Here is an 18,378-nt window from a genome sequence, read left to right on the forward strand (position 1 = left end):
TACTCCCAATCAAGTAATACAAGTTATGATGACGTGTGCCCTTCATGATTACCATAGATCCAGATATTACCTTTAGAACACCATTTTCAGCGACTATCTTTTATCCCTTAGCTTCTAAAGTTCCGAGTGAAATCAGATTCTTCTTTATGGCAGGTACAAATCTTACCTCCTTCAGCTCTCTAACCATACCATCATGCATCTTGATACGAACACTACCAATCCCAATCAACCTGTAGGTATGATTGTTTCCCATACGTACTTCTCCATCAAGCTCTTAAAAACTTGAAAACCAGTCCCGATATGGACATATATGATATGTTGCTCCAGTATCTAATACCCATGTACCATCTGTAATAGCACAAGCTGACGGTGTCCCAATTAGCGAGAAATCAGAAGCACCATCTGATTCTTCATTACCTTTAGCAATGTTCACCTCGGTATTACCGTTATCTCCTTCTCTCGCCTTACGCTTGGTACAATCCTTAGCCCAATGACCAAAGTCATGGAACCAAGCACACTCATCTTTCCGCAGTCGCGTTCTACTCTTAGAACGTCCTCTAGCTTTACCATAACTACCATTCTTCCTTCTCCTGTCTGTTGAACGACCTCTTGCAAGAAGCACATCATTATTATCTTCACTTGCAAGGTTTTCATGGTCCATCTTCCTGAACTTATCACTATGCAATGTTGTAGTGACCTCAGCATATGTTATCTTATCCTTGTCGTGCATTAATGCTTTAATCACGGGTTCATACTTTTCAGGAAGAGAGTTTATCAGACACAAAGCTTGTTCCTCGTCGTCGATTATCTCAACGTAGTTAACCAACTCAGCAAGAAGTTTATTATATGAATCTAGGTGCTCGGTTAGGGTTGCACCTCTCTTCATGTTATAGCGATACAAATTCCTTTTAAGATGTATCCTATTGGCCACGTTCTTCACAAGGTATTCCTTCTCTAGATTTTCCCAGAAATCCTTAGCTGAAGTCTCGTGCTGATAATTAACTCTTACTATAGTTTCTAAAAACCCTCGTATCGAAGCAAGACATAATTTATTCATCTTGTTCCACTTCTTTTCATACGTCTCCACTGATTGACCTTCTAGAGCTTCTTCTAGGTCAAGATGAACAAGAGCATCCATTACGCCTGTTCTCCATAAACCAAAGTTATTGGTTCCCTGTAAACTTTTCTACCTTGAGTTGTGATCTATGTGAATGAATTATTTCTTCTTTTGTTTCTTTATCTTTATTTTTGGAATCCGAATGTTCTCCTAAAGGATTTTTCGGATCTTCGTCCCCATCAACCATTGTTCACAAACAACCAAATATAGATAAAAAACAGAACCTTTGAGATTTGTATTACCTCAAGCAATCTTATGGAGAAAAAAAATACCTTCACTTCAACTGCAATTCGAGTACCCGTATCCAAGAGCGTATCCTTTCTCTGATACCAATTGTTGCACCAAAGCCTACAGAAGCGTTTAGGTTTGCACTACTACGAGGTAGCTCAATATCGCCAAGAACACAATCACATACACAAGAAGAACAAGTATTTAACGAGGTTGAATCCTCGGGAAGGCATAGCAATTTTATATATCACCGTATAGGTTGGAATATACAAAGCTCAATCAGAGAAGAAGAGAACTCTTACTAGTTCTGGTGTATTTTCTCTAGTTCTCTCTATGGCTATTTATACACATCAATAGGAGTGGACACATTAATTAACAGGGATTACTTTCCTACAAGTATATGGTTTCCTAACTTAGCTCTAAGAGACAAAATTCTTAAGCTTATATACTTAGGACACAAGTACTTGGTTTCCTTAACCAACTAGATTTCCTAATCTAGTCCTTGACCATCCTACCAACATTAATTTCATATGGTGATAAACTTTTGAACATTTTTTTTCTGGGTACATCGATGCACACAAATTTGGTTGATAAACTTTATACATATCTTTCGTTGTAAAATATATATGCAAGAGACTCCTTTGAGAACCATGGGAAGTGAAATGATGTATTTTACATGGAGATTATTGATTTCGATAGTTCCTTCCGTTGGCCACTCTGGTATTGGTTTGCACTCTTCAATCTTCAATGGAGATTCACTCGTAACGTTTGAAAACTGAAGAATTCTTGTTGGGAAACAATTAATAAAAAGTAATTTTTTAAAGTTTTAATAAAAATTATAATTTATTATTTTCTTTGTGAATGAAACTTATTAGTCCCACATTGTGGAGTTTCCAATTTTTAGTAGTTTTAAGAAACTATATAAACCTTTTAGTCCCACATCGGGGAGTTTTTCTTCTTAAGTTGTATTTGTCAATTATATAAACAAATTCACTACTTTTGTAAAATCTATGGGAAAGGGGTTGCTCTATATTTAGAGGCACTCCTAAGGGAAAAAACATTTTATATTGTTTTCTCAAGTGTTCGCGGTTTTTCTTTATAGTTTTTTCGGAGTTGCCAAGCTCAAGTTGAGCATCTACTACATATGCTAGTAGTAGGTGTAGTAGGGTGCTTTATCCTGGAGATATCCGTCCTGTGAGGGCTATAGCATCAATCTTGAGTGTAGCCGGGCGCTAATGTCTTAAGGGAAACGTGTTGAACACGTGACTCACTCTGTTTTTCCAAAGTTTTGCCTTGTTGTTGTTGCGGAGATATGGGGAGCTCGTCCGTTTCATCAAATCGATCACTTCTAAGTATCAATAACTTTTGCTTATTTGATTTTTCCTTGTTTTTGATTATTGCACCCAAAAATCTTAAGAAATTAGAATTTGTAATAATCGAAAATGGTTGGTTGGTTTGTGAATCATGGATGTTAATTGTGGAGTGAAAAACAAAAACGAATTTTTGGTCAGCTGTAGAGTTTTGATTTTATTTCTTAACCTAGAAGGAATTTCGATGAACCCTTTTGACACAACATAGTATACATCCTGATAGTTACCCACGTAAAATTTCAGAATTTTTGGAGTTGTAAAATTATTTTTTTGATATTTTACAAAGCAGAGAAACGTTCCTGAAAACTTCTGACGGGCAGAATTTTGTTGTTAACTAAAGTAGTTTTTATGGGGTAACCATGAGTTTTTTGATATGGTGGTTCAAACGAAGTTTATAAATCTAGATATTATCTTCAAAACTCATATTTTATCTGAACTAAGGTTTGTAAGATGTTGTGTATTAGGTGAATGGGAAATTACCGTGTACGTGGTCAGAGTATAAACGAAGTTTGTGACATGAAATTTAAAAGGAACATGGCTACCAGGCGCATGTGGATGAACACAAGTCTTCCAAAGCTTACAAAGGCGAGAACATCAAACACAACTCTAAGCGTAGTCTTCATAAGAAAGGTATGTTTCGCAAAACTGTTTCCGGCATTACTTTAATTAAGGGTGATTGTTATGTTTGTAAAATTCCTGGCCGTACGGCAGTAAAGTGTACACAACATAAAACCTTAATGAGTTGAAAGTTAATGCTAATTTAGTTGAAACAAATTAGAACGAGTTCATTGACATGATGTCGGAAGTTATTTTAATAACCAATGTGAGAGACTGGTGGGTGGACTCTGGAGCCACTAAGTATGTTTGTTGAAACAGAGACCTGTTCACCTCTTATCAGAGGATAAGGGATGTCGAGAAACTCTATATGAGTAACTCATCTGCGACAGAGGTTGCATAAAGGGAAAGGTCGAGCATAAGCTCATATCTGTAATATTCTCACACTGAATGAAGTTTTCATGTTCCGAGCATATGCAAGAATCTTGTATCTTGTTCTCTTGAAGATGGTAAAAGATTGAAGATCTTAATTAAATGTGGAAAACTTGTTATAACTAAGGGAATTGATTTTTTAGGCAACAGTTATAGGACTCAGGGTCTATATAAGTTTAAAGGAAAATATGATGAAGTGGACATAGTTGATTCTTGTGCTTTTTTTTGTGTGTCTTTGAATGTTTTGCATGGTAGACTTGGAACCGTAAGATTATAAGTCAATGCATAAACTGCCTAGCATAGGCTACGTACCCAAATTTAGTTTGGATCTTGAACACAAAAGTGAAATGAATATGCTATAGAATCTTTTAGCACAAATGTTCATAGTAATTCTAATCCTTTAGAATTAATTCAGTTAGGCCTAGTTGACATGAGTTCAACCCAAAACCACTATGGTAAAAGATGGTTTATAACTTTCGTAGATGATTGTACGAGGTACTATCTGGTATACTTTCTTAGGGATAAGGATGATGCCTTAGAATCCTTAACATGTATAAACTTGAAGTTCAAAACCAATTAGAAGTCTTGAACATAACAATTGTATCCTTAAGAAGATGATAATTGCCATGTTGATTAGTTCAAGATTACCTGCGGCCTTGTGGGGGGAGGCAGTCCTCTTAACTAGTATATCCTGAATATAGTACCCTTAAGGATCAGATGAAACTCCATATGATTTTTGGAAAGGTAGATGACCTTCTTATGAATGCGTAAAAGTGTGTGGGTGTTTGACTAAGATTGACATTCCTCTTCCTAAAAGAACTAGATAGAAACCAAAAATGTTGATTGCGTCTTCATATAGGGTATGCTGAATATACTTCTACATATAGATTTTTGGTTATGTGTTCTGATTTTTCATACTTTGGTGTGATTTTTCTGACTTTGTTGTGAATACTATTACATAATCTAGGGATGCTGAGTTCTTTGAACATGTTTATTCTTAAACCTGCACCTCATTAGAGATGTGTTGTTGATCCCCTAGATTTATTTTCAAATAGTCAGAACTTATCTTAAAGGAAGATGAAGTTAAGGTTGAGCCTAAGAAAAGTAAAACAATTAGACTTGATACTTCTTATGAAAACGACTTCATAACATGCCTAGCTTAGTTTAAGCCCTGGATTTGTAAAGAATCCTTGATATCTACTGAAACCCCATTCTGGTAAGAAGCTTCATTTAGTGAAATGGACTCAGTCCATCGGAACCTGACTTGGGAGGTTTCTAGTTTACCTCCAGAGAGTAAGACCATGAGATGTAAATGTGTCTTTAAGAGGAAACATTAGGTATATGGAACTGTGGAAAAATATTAGGCTAAGTTGGTATCTAAAGGCTATAAACTAAAAGAAGGTGTATATTTCCTTGATTCTTATTCACATGTGACGAGATTTACTTCCGTTGAGATGCTAATTGTTATTGCTGTCATAAACAAATTAGAGATACATCAGATGGATGTTAAGACAGCTTTTCTAAAATCTTGAATTAGAAATTTACATAGACCAACCCGAGGACTTTATAGTGAAAGATTATGATGACAAAGTTTGTAATTTGAACAAAATTTTGTATGGTTTATAAAATAAGCACGTAAACAGTGACATGGAAAATTTGATCATGTGATAATGTGTAGTTGATTTAAGTTAATGAATCTGACAAGTATATTTACAAGTAACTTGTTAAGGATGCCTGTGTGATTGTATGCTTGTATGTTGATTATATGCTTATACTTGATACAAACATAGATGTGATTAATTCCACTAAAAACATGCGTTGAATGAGAACGTTGACTTGAAAGACTTAGGCCCTGTTGATGTAATCTTAGGGATGAGGATTAGAAAATAATCTAACATATGTAGTCTTAGTCATTCTCATTATGTTGAATCTGTGCTTAAGAGATACAATCAGTGTGATTGTAAGCATGCTTGTACTCTGTAAGATTATTCTTGTAGAGTCAAGAAAAAAGGGTAATGGAGTATCTTAACTTGAATACTTAAGAGTTATAAGATGTCTGATGAATTTAATGAATTGTAAGAGTCCAGACATTGCCTATATTGGGAGTAAGTTAAGTAGATATAATTGTAGTCCAGAGCAATAGCATTCAAATGCACTGAGTAGTGTATTATGGTACCTGTGATACTCTATTACCTTTTATTTGATTTATCAAAGGTATCTTGTTGTCCTTGAAGGACTTTGTGATGTAAACTGGATAGTTGACTCAGAGGAGTCTAAGTCTACGAGTGGATATGTTTCACTCTAGAAAGAGGGCTTGTTTTTGGAAGATTTACAAACATATATTGCTCAATTCATTATGGAATCTGAGAGTATTGAGTTAGATAAAGCACGAGAGGGGGCCGAGTGCCTAAGATGCTTTTTAGAAGACATTCCTCTCTGGCATAGGCCTGTGCCAGCTATATCTATACATTGTGTTAGCCAAGCTATAATAGCCAAAGCTAAAAATAACTAACCTCAATCGGCGTTATTTCCATTGATTGGATAAATTCCAAGGAGAATATCGCGCAACCTTTGACGAAAGGTTTATTCCAAGAGATAGTTAGAAATGCATTGAGGGGGAAGGGGATTAAGCTCATAAATTAAACTTGCCATGAAGGATACTCAACCTTGCTGACTGGAGATCCCAAGATCAAGGTTTCGAATGAGACAACTAATTTGTGGTGGGTAAAGGTAAACACTATCAGAGAATTTTATTCTCTGTCCCTTCTCTATGGTGTAGACGTGATAGTGTGACTGCATGTGAAGGATGATTTTTAAGAAGTCTTAATGAGTTCTATAGTTACAATTTAAGATTGAAGTGGGGTGTAGCAGTAACACTCTTTATGGAAATCACCTATCTGAATGAGGAAGTGGGGCCGCTTCCTATGAGAATATGAGATTTGATTCTCTAGAGCATTCTGAGAAACAGGATATGTCCAGGGCCAAATTGGACAAAACGGCACGAGCTTGGCAGCAACCTTGGAGATATCACCCGTGGTTGTTATCGCGAATTACATCAAATGCTAGCAGTTCAAGACATAGTTCACTATCTCTAGCAAGTAATTCCGGTAATATCTCACTAAGCAAAGGTTCAAGACCTCATGGACACCTCTTCCTAAAATGGTGTTTCCTGCGCTTTTTATGTGATTTTCGTTTTGATGGTTTTGGTATTACTGGAACTTAGGACCTAAAGGTCACTAAGGGTTCACTAGTTCATGCCTTTTCACTTTGGTGAAAGATACCTATAGTCTCACCATGTGAGAACTAAAGATGAAAGCTCTCAATACTATTATGACTTGTGCAATCCATAGTATGACCCTGGGGTCAACACACTTTTATGTGAGGAGAGGACGTAGAAATGACTAGTATGATTTCAACACTTGCACGATCAGTCTGTTTGGATCGTGAGATTGGGATGTTGATTTACCAAGATCTATCTGTGTTTTCATGTTTTATTGAGTTTTCATTCATGTGGGGGATTGTTGGGAAACGATTAATAAAAAATAATTTTTGAAAGTTTTAATAAAAATTATAATTTATTGTTTTCTTTGTGAATGAAACTTATTAGTCCCACATTGTGGAGTTTCCAATTTTTAGTAGTTTTAAGAAACTATATAAACCTTTTAGTCCCACATCGGGAGTTTTTCTTCTTAAGTTGTATTTGTCAATTATATAAACAAATTCACTACTTTTGTAAAATCTATGGGAAAGGGGTTGCTCTATATTTAGAGGGACCCCTAAGGGAAAAAACATTTTATATTGTTTTCTCAAGTGTTCGAGATTTTCCCTTATAGTTTTTTCGGAGTTGCCAAGCTCAAGTTGAGCATCTACTACATATGCTAGTAGTAGGTGTAGTAGGGTGTTTTATCCTGGAGATATCCGTCCTGTGAGGCTATAGCATCACTCTTGAGTGTAGCCGGGCGCTAATGTCTTAAGGGCAGCATGTTGAACACGTGACTCACTCTGTTTTTCCAAAGTTTTGCCTTGTTGCTGTTGCGGAGATATGGGGAGCTCGTCCGTTTCATCAAATCGATCACTTCTATTATAAAGGAGCTAAGTATCAATAACTTTTGCTTATTTGATTTTTCCTTGTTTTTGATTATTGCACCCAACAATTCTTTCTACCGAAATCATCTTGTTTTCAACGTTGTAGAGGTTCCATATCACCCAAGCTTAGTACATTAAGATTCAGACCGTATGTAGCTGCCAATCCTGCCAAGCCTGGAAATGCATTCGGAAAGTAACATTAGTTTTGCAAGTTCAGAAACGGACTGCATTTTATCATTAATTTGTGTAATTTCCTTATAGCGGAAAGTTAAAAGTTTATAGTATATAATTTGTAGAGAGAAACTTGCTTGGGGAAATTGCGTCTTTTGGTAGGTTCACCAAGATAACCAGAACAAAGAAGAATACCACATTGAAAAGAAAGTTGATGCGGACGCAAAGCCATTCCATAGTCGCACAATCGTGGAAAGCGAGCCGACAATAATTATCTATCAAGCTAATATTTGTTGCCAGAAACCTATCTTCTAGATTGAAGCAGCGGATAGGCGTTGCTCCTGCAATAGACTCGGAGAAATGATGCAGGATAGGAGACTTCCAAACCCCAACCATCCATGCAAGTTCTCTGGCCACGGAGATATAGTACGCCTGCACAAATGTTCAAAAGAATTAGAATTGAGGCATATAATCTAGAAAGGCTAGATTCAAAACAAAAACAAAAAGAGTTGCTTACCTGATACCAGATGGAGATGGCGACAGCAACAACAAAGAGAAGGATGACCTGCCAAGCAACCTGAGACATAAGGATAATAATGCTCATGAGTTGAATAAGTGCAAATGCCAATCCGGCCAGCCTATATGGAATGTCCGTGTCCACCGAGCTCTGATTTGTTGAAGACTAGAAAAGAAAAAGAAGTTAAGCAGAAGGCCAATTATGTGCAAAAACATAATTAGAACCTGAATGAATATTTAGTTTAAGAGCTTTGAAAGCTAACCCTGTTGAGTATCTGACTCGAAGGAGTTGAATCGAGGAATGAAATTGGTGCTCTAAAAACGGAGTTAATCATTTGAAGGAAGAGTCTCTGTGCTGTTTCAATTGAAACTGTCGCAAGCAAAAAGGCTCTTCCTAAGATGAATATGGAACTCCCCCCAGATAACAAAGCAAACACTCCTACCAGCTTCTCTTTGCTTACTCTCTCTTCCGTTTCGGTTACCCATGCTATCCAGTAATTGCTACCCATCTGTAATCCCTGGAAAAAGAACTTGACAGAGAAGTATGACTGGTATAAGAGCTCCTTTATACGCCGATGTCAGAAAGCTCGAGTACACCCGCCATTTCACTCTGCCGGTTTCTGTTTCTTCTGCATCAATAAGTTTTCCACAGTTGTTGGAAATGTCACATTTTTCTTCTGTCACCTCAGTTTCATCCATCTTATGAGGTTTATGCACTTCAATATTACAGTCTCGTGGTGCCATCACTTTGCTTAATGATTTCCTATGTGCTGTCCTTTGTCTAACTAATTCACCATTAGGGTCAGCTAACAAATCTTCGTACTTCCCACACTGAACAACTTTTCCACCTTCCATCACCTGATATTTTGAGTTGCACGAAGAGATGTCAAGAAAAGGTCAGTGTAAGAGCAGTTAGATATTCATCCATTTTAGCGTCCGCTGAAATTTTAACTTGGCTGCAGTCCTAGTAGAAGTATGGTATACAATGTTGAGTACTAACCAGAACAAGATCAGAAGCATTTAAGAACTCCAACTGATGAGTAACATAAATTACCGTCTTTCGTCGCAAGAGTCGTGTTATGCATTCCTACACATTTGAATAAACCAAATTTGATGCCCAACATTGAAATCAAAATCATAGAGATAAACTGTAAAGGATGTACCTTGAATAGATGTGCTCCTGTGTGCGCCTCCACGGCACTGAAGGGGTCATCTAGCAAACAAACATCAGAGTCGCTATATATGGCTCGTGCAAGCTGAACTCTCTGCTTCTGTCCTCCACTCAAATTCATTCCTCTCTCGCCAATAACAGTTAAATCCCCGTTATCCCACATTCAATATCATTATCTAAAGCACATCCATCCAAGACATCCTTATAGAAAACTTTGTCCATTTGTTTACCAAATAACACATTATCTTGAACTGTACCTGTCTGAATCCAGGCACTTTGCGGAACATAAGCCTTTGAGCCGTAAACCTTAATTCTCGATCCGGAAACCCTTGGAATCTCACCAAATATACTACAAAGTATGCTGGATTTCCCTGATCCAACAGACCCACATATGGCCACCTTATCACCTCTCTTGATTTCCAACCTCTTGGTAATTCTGATGCTTGGCAATTTTAAGTGCGGATTTATAGTTTCCCATGTATACTCACCTGTTTCGATCTGTATAGCAATATCGGGTACTTCTGGAGCGTAATTTGGTAGCAGCTTCTTTTGATCATTGTCTGCAATGAACTTCTTAATTCGGTCTATCGATACCTTTGTTTGAGTAATCATGGAAATGAGCTCAGGGAGATTATATATCGGTTCTTGTAGAATTATAAAAGTTGCTAAAGCTGAGAGAACTGTGGCAGATGTTAGTGGTGTTTTAACTGCAATGCAGACCCTGAAAGTTGTGAGCGAAACCAACGTAGGTGAAGTCCAAAAGAGAAATGCGACAACTGCACATACATGCAAGTATCCCTTTAAACAACTTTTCTCTATTTCTCTGAGGCTGATGACATTCTTCAAGAAGGTGGTGTCCTATGAATGTAGCTTCAACACTCGCATGCTCTTCAGTTTCTCCGATGTAGCTTTTATTCTCGAGTCTTTAGCTTCCATGATTTTAGAATGGAGCCGTTGTTGCAAATTGGCTAACGGACTGTTGCTGACCATCACCGCAGTAGTGACTAAAAAGGCTGCTATGGAAGGAGCTCTACCAAGATTTTTGAACAAGATACCCAAAGCTAGAGAGACCTGCACCGGAAGTAACCAAATTCCATGAACATACCAGAAGAAGTCTCCAATTCTCTCGATATCCACATTGATGAGATTTACATCATTCAGACCATAGTTTTGAAGACATTTCTTGTATATTAAGACCGTTAGAGCTGCGCGGGCACGAATTCCAATCCGGTTAGCACCAAAATACAATTGCCTCTGTGATAATGTCTTCGCTAGGAGGAAGAATAGTGCAAGAATAAGACCATAGTGACGGCTTGAATCATCGTGGTCCCCCGACAAGAAGTTGACGAAATGTGTTATAAGTAAGGGGCCCATATAAGAAGCAATGGTGTTCACACTTAGTATAGTAAATTATGCATTAGTGTCCGACTTAAAAGCTCAAAGCAGATAAAAAAAATCGAGTTACCATAAAATGGATACAATGTTATAAAGTGATGAACTACTGGTCATACCGGCAAATACGGCATTTGCCGCTAAGGGTCTCCATATGGCGTGAGTAGGGCTGTTCATGGTCGGTTTTGGTTCCGTTTCTAGCCAAACCAAAACCGAAACCAGTACTATTGGTTTCTAAAAATCTAAACCAAACCAATCCATTAACCATTGGTTCGGTTTCCAAATGGTTCCAGTTGGTTTCGGTTTGTCCCAGTGGTTTTTGGTTAACCAATAATTATGTCAAACCAAAAAAAAAAAAAATACACAAATTTACAGATAAAAAAATCGTAGTTGCCGATAGTATTGGTTTACACAAATTTACAGACAAAAAAAAAAATAAAAAAATATCAAGAATAGTTAAAGCTTACTCTAATTCTAGAGATCAAAAGAAGATATATAATATATCTTAATTTAGTTATTGACAAATAAAAAAGAAGGAAGACGGGAAGAAAAAAGTCGAGTAGCAGCAGCTGTAATTGGGGGTGGAGAAAGGAGGCGACTGAGAGAAGGAGAAAGAGAAAGAGGGAGAGTATCGTAATGAAATATTAGATTTAGGGTTTCTATTTATCCTCTAAATCAATGGGTAGAATCTAATACTTGTAAATCGACGATAGAAACTAAGCTTAAAAATTAATCGGTTTTCCAATGGTTTTTGGTTCGGTTTTAGAGGTCAAACCAAACCAAAACCAACACTATCGGTTTCCCACTTTCTACACCGTAACCAATCCATTAGTAAATGGTTCGGTTTGGTTTCTTCCTAATTGGTCTGGTTTGGTCCGGTTCCAGCGGAAAACCGAAACCATGTTCAGCCCTAGGCGTGAGATAATGCTGTAGACATTGAGAATTCTCCACTTTTGTGATTGAAAATGGATTCTTCAAGCAAGGAAAAAGAGCTCTCAGTATTCTCCGATTTAGGAACCGGAGGAATATGGTGTAGTTCAAGTTTGCAAGTCTGGGCCTTGTTGAATATTGGATTTAACCAGCGGAACGTAAGTTGGCTCCAAATTCCAGCATTAGTACAACTATTAACATCTTCATCTTTTTCATCTAGTAGCGGGCTCTCTATTTCTTGTGGTATCTTGTTATAACTGAAATATAGAGAACTGAAACATAGTAGAAAGCTTCTCTTTCTAACACCTGAGTTACACTTGTGTGTGATGTGTCATTACTTTACAGGCTGTCTTTGCCTTGATGTGTATTGTTTCTAGTGGTCAACTGTCTTAATGACGTGTCTTGTATTCATTGGTCTTGTCTGATCCATTACAGGCTATCCTGTCTGTATATAACAAAGCTTTGTCTGTGTACTGTAATTAATCTTTCTCTCAATAATAAAATATCTCTTCTTGTTTTCTATTATGGTATCAGACACTATCTAGGGTTTTCAATCCTTTTTTGATCCTGTCTAATTCCGGCATTATATCTTTTTCTGCAACTCAAGAAACATCATCTTCATCATGTCAAGAACTCAAGAATTTGCTTCCTCTTCATCTATTACATCAATTCCTCTTCATACTCTATCAAATATCATTCCTCTTAAACTACAAGAAGATAATTGGTTAACCTGGAAGACTCTCATCATTCCTGTATTGAAGAAGTTTCACGTTCTTGGTTATGTCACAGGTGAATTTCCATGTCCTGATGAATTTGTGTCTATGGCTACCAGAACTACTCAAACAGTCAATCCTCTTTATACATCGTGGCAAGATACAGATACAACAATTCTTCTACTTCTTAATAATTCAATTTCTCCGTCCATTATTTCCTATGTGGCTGGATCTACTACTTCTAAATATCTTAGGGATACTCTAAAAGAAAGATTTGGTTCTTCATCTTCTACTCACGCTGTCCAATTAAGAACAAAAATTTTAAAATCTCAAGTTGGGTACGTCATCTGTTACCTCATATATTTCAGAAATTAGTAAAATTCGAGATTCTTTGGTTGCCTGTGGTTCTACAATTAGTAACAGTGAATTACTAGTTCTAGTTCTTAGAAGTTTACCTTCAGAATATTCTTCTTTATGTACCTCTATTCGAATTAGAGATCCACCTGTTTATTTTCGCAATATGCATAATCTTTTACTAAGTGAAGAAAATATCATCTCATACTCAAAACAATCTCTTCTGTCTGAGTCTAATTCAAAAGATTTTCTTGCTAATAGTTCTTCATCCAATTCACAAAACCATAACAATTCTTCTCGTGGTGGTAGAACTAACAATTTCAGAGGTAGAGGAAGAGGTTATAATCAAGGAAGAGGTGGTGGTCGTTTTCAATTTTTCAATGGAAATTTTAATTTTCCTACCTCTAATGAAAATTTTAATGCACACAAAAAATTATATGGATATAATTCTTATTCAAGAATGGGTAACGAACGTCCTACATATCAAATTTGTGGAAAATATGGTCATTCTGCTGATGAGTGTCGACATAGAGGTAATTTTGCCTATCAAGGTTATTCTGCTCCTCAAACTTTATCTGCAATGATGGCCTATGGATCTCGTGGTGCTGGAATTCTAGGAAAAAGTCCTTGGTATTTTGATACTGGTGCTACAAATCACTTAACTGCTAATGTGAACAATCTCAACAGTTCAACACCTTACACTGGTTCTGAAAAGATAAATACTGCTTCAGGAGAAGGTATGTTAATCTCTAATTGTGGGAACTCCAATATTAATATTCCAACACATAATTTTCACTTAAACAATATTCTTCATGTTCCTAAATCATCTAGCAACTTAATATCTGTGCATAAATTTGCTAGTGATAACATTTGTTCTCTAACTTTTGATTCAAATGGATATTCCATTAAGGATCTCAAATTGGTGAAGACTATATTTCAAGGTCCAACTGAGAATGGATTGTATTCTCTATACTGCAACAATTCACAACAGCTTCAACCATCTATCTCAACACTTACTTCAATTTTTTCTTCATCTACTACTTCAGCACATGCTTCAGTTTCTTCTTCATCTATTACTTCAGCTTTTTCAACAGTTCAAACTTCAATTGAAAATTGGCATAGAAGACTTGCTCATAATTCATTTGAGTCTATGTCCAAAATTTGTAAATCATTAGGATTACATAATATAGTCAATAAGTCATTGTTCTGTAATGAATGCCAATTGGCTAGAAGTCATAAACAACCCTTTTCTATGTCTTTTTCAGTTTCTAGTTATCTTTTACAGCTACTTCATATGGATGTTTGGGGTCCTGCTCCAGTTAATTAGTACTTGGATACAAATACTATGTAAACATAGTTGATGACTTCTCAAGGTTCTGTTGGGTATATCCCCTTAAATGCAAGAGTGATTTCAACGTTATTTTCAAGTATTTCAAGTCTTTTGCTGAAAATATATTATCTACCCATATTTCTACTATCAGGACAGATGGAGGAGGTGAGTTTGTCAATAATGAATTAGGATATTTTCTTCTTACTACTGGAATTAACCATGAACTCATTTCTTAATTCTTCTTCTCCTTATCAGGTATTATTTAACAAATTACCTGCCAAATTAACAGATTACCTGCCAAATTACTTAATTCTTCTTCTCCTTATCAGGTATTATTTAACAAATCTCCAAACTATCATTTCTTAAGAAGTTTTGGATGCTTATGCTTTCCTTGGTTGAAACCTTATGCAACCAATAAACTACAACCAAGAAGTATTCCTTTTATTTTTATAGGTTGTAGTTCTAATCATAAAGGGTATAGATGCTTAGACTACAAAACAGGAAAAGTCTACATCTCAAGACATGTAGTCTTCAATGAAAATTGTTATCCTCTGTTAGCTGATTCTCCTTATAAATATTGTTTACCTGCTGTTTGAGGGTGAAAACGATTTCTGTTGATTTTGGTAATTTCGGGTGTGTGGGTGAGAAACGAGTTTAAACCCTAAACAATGTACTTCAAGGGAGTACTTTAGATTCGAGAGATCAATCTGTATAAATCCGGCTTAAACCAAGAAATGGTCGTTCCAGACTTGCTTCGGTCACAAAGTGAAGGAGAAGGGTTGGTTTTGGGGAGGGAAGCGAAGAGAGTGCTGAGACCAGAATAGTTGATTCTGGAAGAGTATTTGTTTCACGACTTGTATCAGAAAGTAGAAAGCTAACAGATGGAAAGCTAGCAAATATTTTCTGATTGTTGAATCCTCCTGACATGAACATGTTGTTCGGTGGAAATAGGTAAGACCTATTTATACAAGTCGAAGTGAAACGTACTCTGGTCTCGTAAGAAATGGAAAACGGATGAGTAAATGAGAGGAGGTGGTAACTGGTAGCGCCTAGAATTGATGTTCCATAAAAGAAAGCGTTTCACCATTACTCCCTGTATTTACTAACCGCCTCATCCTTATGACACTGTCTTATAACGGACGTAGTGTACGCCGCACGCTGTAAATCGCCAAACCAATACCCAATGAGCATCCCCCAGTTTGTGACATGTGTTGATGTCTCGAGTGTTTTCATGGAAAACATGTAGCACGTTGTTGTTTTGCAAGTTGAGCTTGCGAAACTTGCTGGCTCGGTGGTGACCTTCGACGGTCGAGATTTTGCATCTTGAGAGGAAGGATAGCCGTTGATTATTGCAACCCTTCGTTTGGTAGCCAGTAGCATGAAAGCATGGCCGGTACGACTTTAATATGGCCTAGTTTAGGCGCGGACAAAATTTAGGGTTTTGGCTTTGTTTGGGCGCGACTAACTAGGGCTTGGCGTCGGGCCAAAGGATGCCATGCGTTAGCTGGTAACCTTGGACGGCTAAGATATGCATCTTAGATAGAAAAGTGGTCGTTGATCTTCGCAAGCCTTTGTTTTAGTAGACGCATAAGGAAGGCCGGCATGGTATGGTACGGCAAGGTGGTTGGCATGCCATTGGCACATGTGGCATGACTGGCATGCCTTGGAGCGGTTTGGGCGCGGCCAAAACAAAGGTTTTGGCGTTGGGCCAAAGGTTACCATGCGTTGGTTGGCGACCTTGGACGACTAAGATTTGCATCTTAGATGGAAGGATGGCCGTTGATCGTCGCCAGCCTTTGTTTTGGTAACCGCATAGGGAAGGCCGGCATGGTATGGCGCGGTAAGGTGGATGGCATGCCATTAGCACATGTGGCATGGCCGGCATGCCTTGGCGCGGTTTGGGCGTGACCAAAACTAGGGTTTTGGGCCAAAGGTTATCATGCGTTGGTTGGCGACCTTGGAAGGCTAAGATTTGCATCTTAATTGGGAGGATGGTCGTTGATCGTCGCAAGCCTTTGTTTTGGTAACCGCATAGGGAAAGCCGGCATGGTATGGCGCGGCAAGGTGGCCGGCATGCTATTGGCACATGTGGCATGGCCGGCATGCCTTGGCGCGGTTTGGGCGTGACCAAAACTAGGGTTTTGGCGTTGGGCCAAAGGTTACCATGTGTTGGTTGGTGACCTTGGACGGCTGATATTTGCATCTAAGATGGAAGGGTAGCCGTTAATTGTCGCAGGCCTTCGTTTTGGCAGCCGTGAAGGGAAGGCCGACATGGTATGGTTTAGGCGCGGCAAGGTGGCTGGCACGGCATGCGATTGGCACATGTGGCATGGTCGGCATGCCTTGGCGCGGTTTATGCCTGGCCAAAACTAGGGTTTTGGCGCTGGGCCAAAGGTTACCATGTGTTGGTTGGTGACCTTGGACGTCTAATATTTGCATCTAAGATGGAAGGGTGGTCGTTGGTTGTCGCATGCCTTCATTTTGGAATCCGTGAGGGGAAGGCCGGCATGGTATAGTTTAGGCGCGGCAAGGTGGCTGGCACGACATGACATTGGCACATGTGATATGGTCGACATGCCTTGGCGCGGTTTAGGCGTGGCCAAAACTAGGGTTTTGGCTTTGGGCCAGGTTACCATGCATTGGCTGGCGACCTTGGACGGCTAAGATTTGCATCTAAGATGGAAGGGTGGCCTTTGAATGTCGCACACCTTCGTTTTGGAAGACGTAAAGGAAGGCAGTCATGGTATGGTTTAGGCGCGGCAAGGTGGCTGGCACGGCATTCCATTAGCACATGTGGCATGGTCGGCATGCCTTGGTGCGGTTTAGGCGTGGCCAAAACTAGGGTTTTGGCGTTGGGCCAAAGGTTACCATGCGTTGGTTGGCGACCTTGGACGGCTAAGATCTGCATCTCAGATGGAAGGGTGGTCGTTGATTGTTGCAACCCTTCATTTTGGTAGCCAGCAGGATGTAGCGGGGCTGGCATAGCTTTGGCATGGAATCGTGGTGCGGCTGGCATGGTTGGCATGCCTTGGTGCGGAGACGTGGCTGGCATGGTTTGCCATTGGCACGGTGACGCGGCTGGCATGGTTGGCATGCTTTGGCGCAGAGATGTGGTTGGCATGCTTTGGCGCGGAGACGTGGTTGGCATGGTTTGCCATTGGCACGGTGGTGCAGCTGGCATGGTTGGCATGCCTTGGCGCGGAGACGTGGCTGGCATGGTTTGCCATTGGCACGGTGGTGCGGCTGGCATGGTTGACATGCCTTGGCGCGGAGATGTGGATGGCATGGTTGGCATGCTTTGGCGCGGAGACGTGGCTGGCATGGTTTGCCATTAGCATGGTGGTGCGGCTGGTATGGTTGGCATGCCTTGGCACGGAGATTTGGATGGAACGGCATGCCATTGGCACATGCGGCTGGCATGGTTGGCATGCCTTGGCGCGGAGACGTGGATGGCATGGTTTTCCATTGGCACGGTGGTGCGGCTGGCATGGTTGGCATTCCTTGGATCGGAGAAATGGCTGGCATGGTTTTCCATTGGCACGGTGGTGTAATAATTTAGGGTTTTGTGTACGAAGGTGATGTCGGTCAATACTAAGGTATCTACCGTGGAACATGACACATATATATGTAAAAAAAGAGGTACCCTGGTAATTCTTACGTAGGCGTGTTGAATGATTCAATAAATGCGCTAGTTTACCTAGTGACGTCATGTCAGATGTAAGGTTTTACGATTTTAACCCTAAGCTAAAAACCACCATCAACATTAAGTCCCCTGCTTAGCTCGGAATAGGAGCATTGTTGCGAGGTAAGCATAAGATGGTGACAGGCGAGGACAAAATGGAAATGACAAGTCCTGAAAATATGGTCAAGAAGACCCGACTAACCTTTTTCGGGAGGTAAGGAGAGTTCGTGATTCTCGTGTTGGCGGCCTTGCATAGATTCTACTTGTGGTGTTGCTGGCTAGACCGTGAAGTGGTGATATGTAGATTGTCGGCTTGGAATGGGAGCCGCAT

General features: G+C 39.1%; 1 pseudogene; it reads right to left on the minus strand.

The window, feature by feature from the left end:
• Positions 1–1,871: 1,871 nt before the first annotated feature.
• Positions 1,872–12,303, minus strand: LOC113273101 (annotated as a pseudogene).
• Positions 12,304–18,378: the final 6,075 nt, after the last annotated feature.

The sequence above is a fragment of the Papaver somniferum genome, chromosome 4 (genome assembly GCF_003573695.1).
Source record: "Papaver somniferum cultivar HN1 chromosome 4, ASM357369v1, whole genome shotgun sequence".
In the NCBI taxonomy this organism is placed as follows: domain Eukaryota; kingdom Viridiplantae; phylum Streptophyta; class Magnoliopsida; order Ranunculales; family Papaveraceae; genus Papaver; species Papaver somniferum.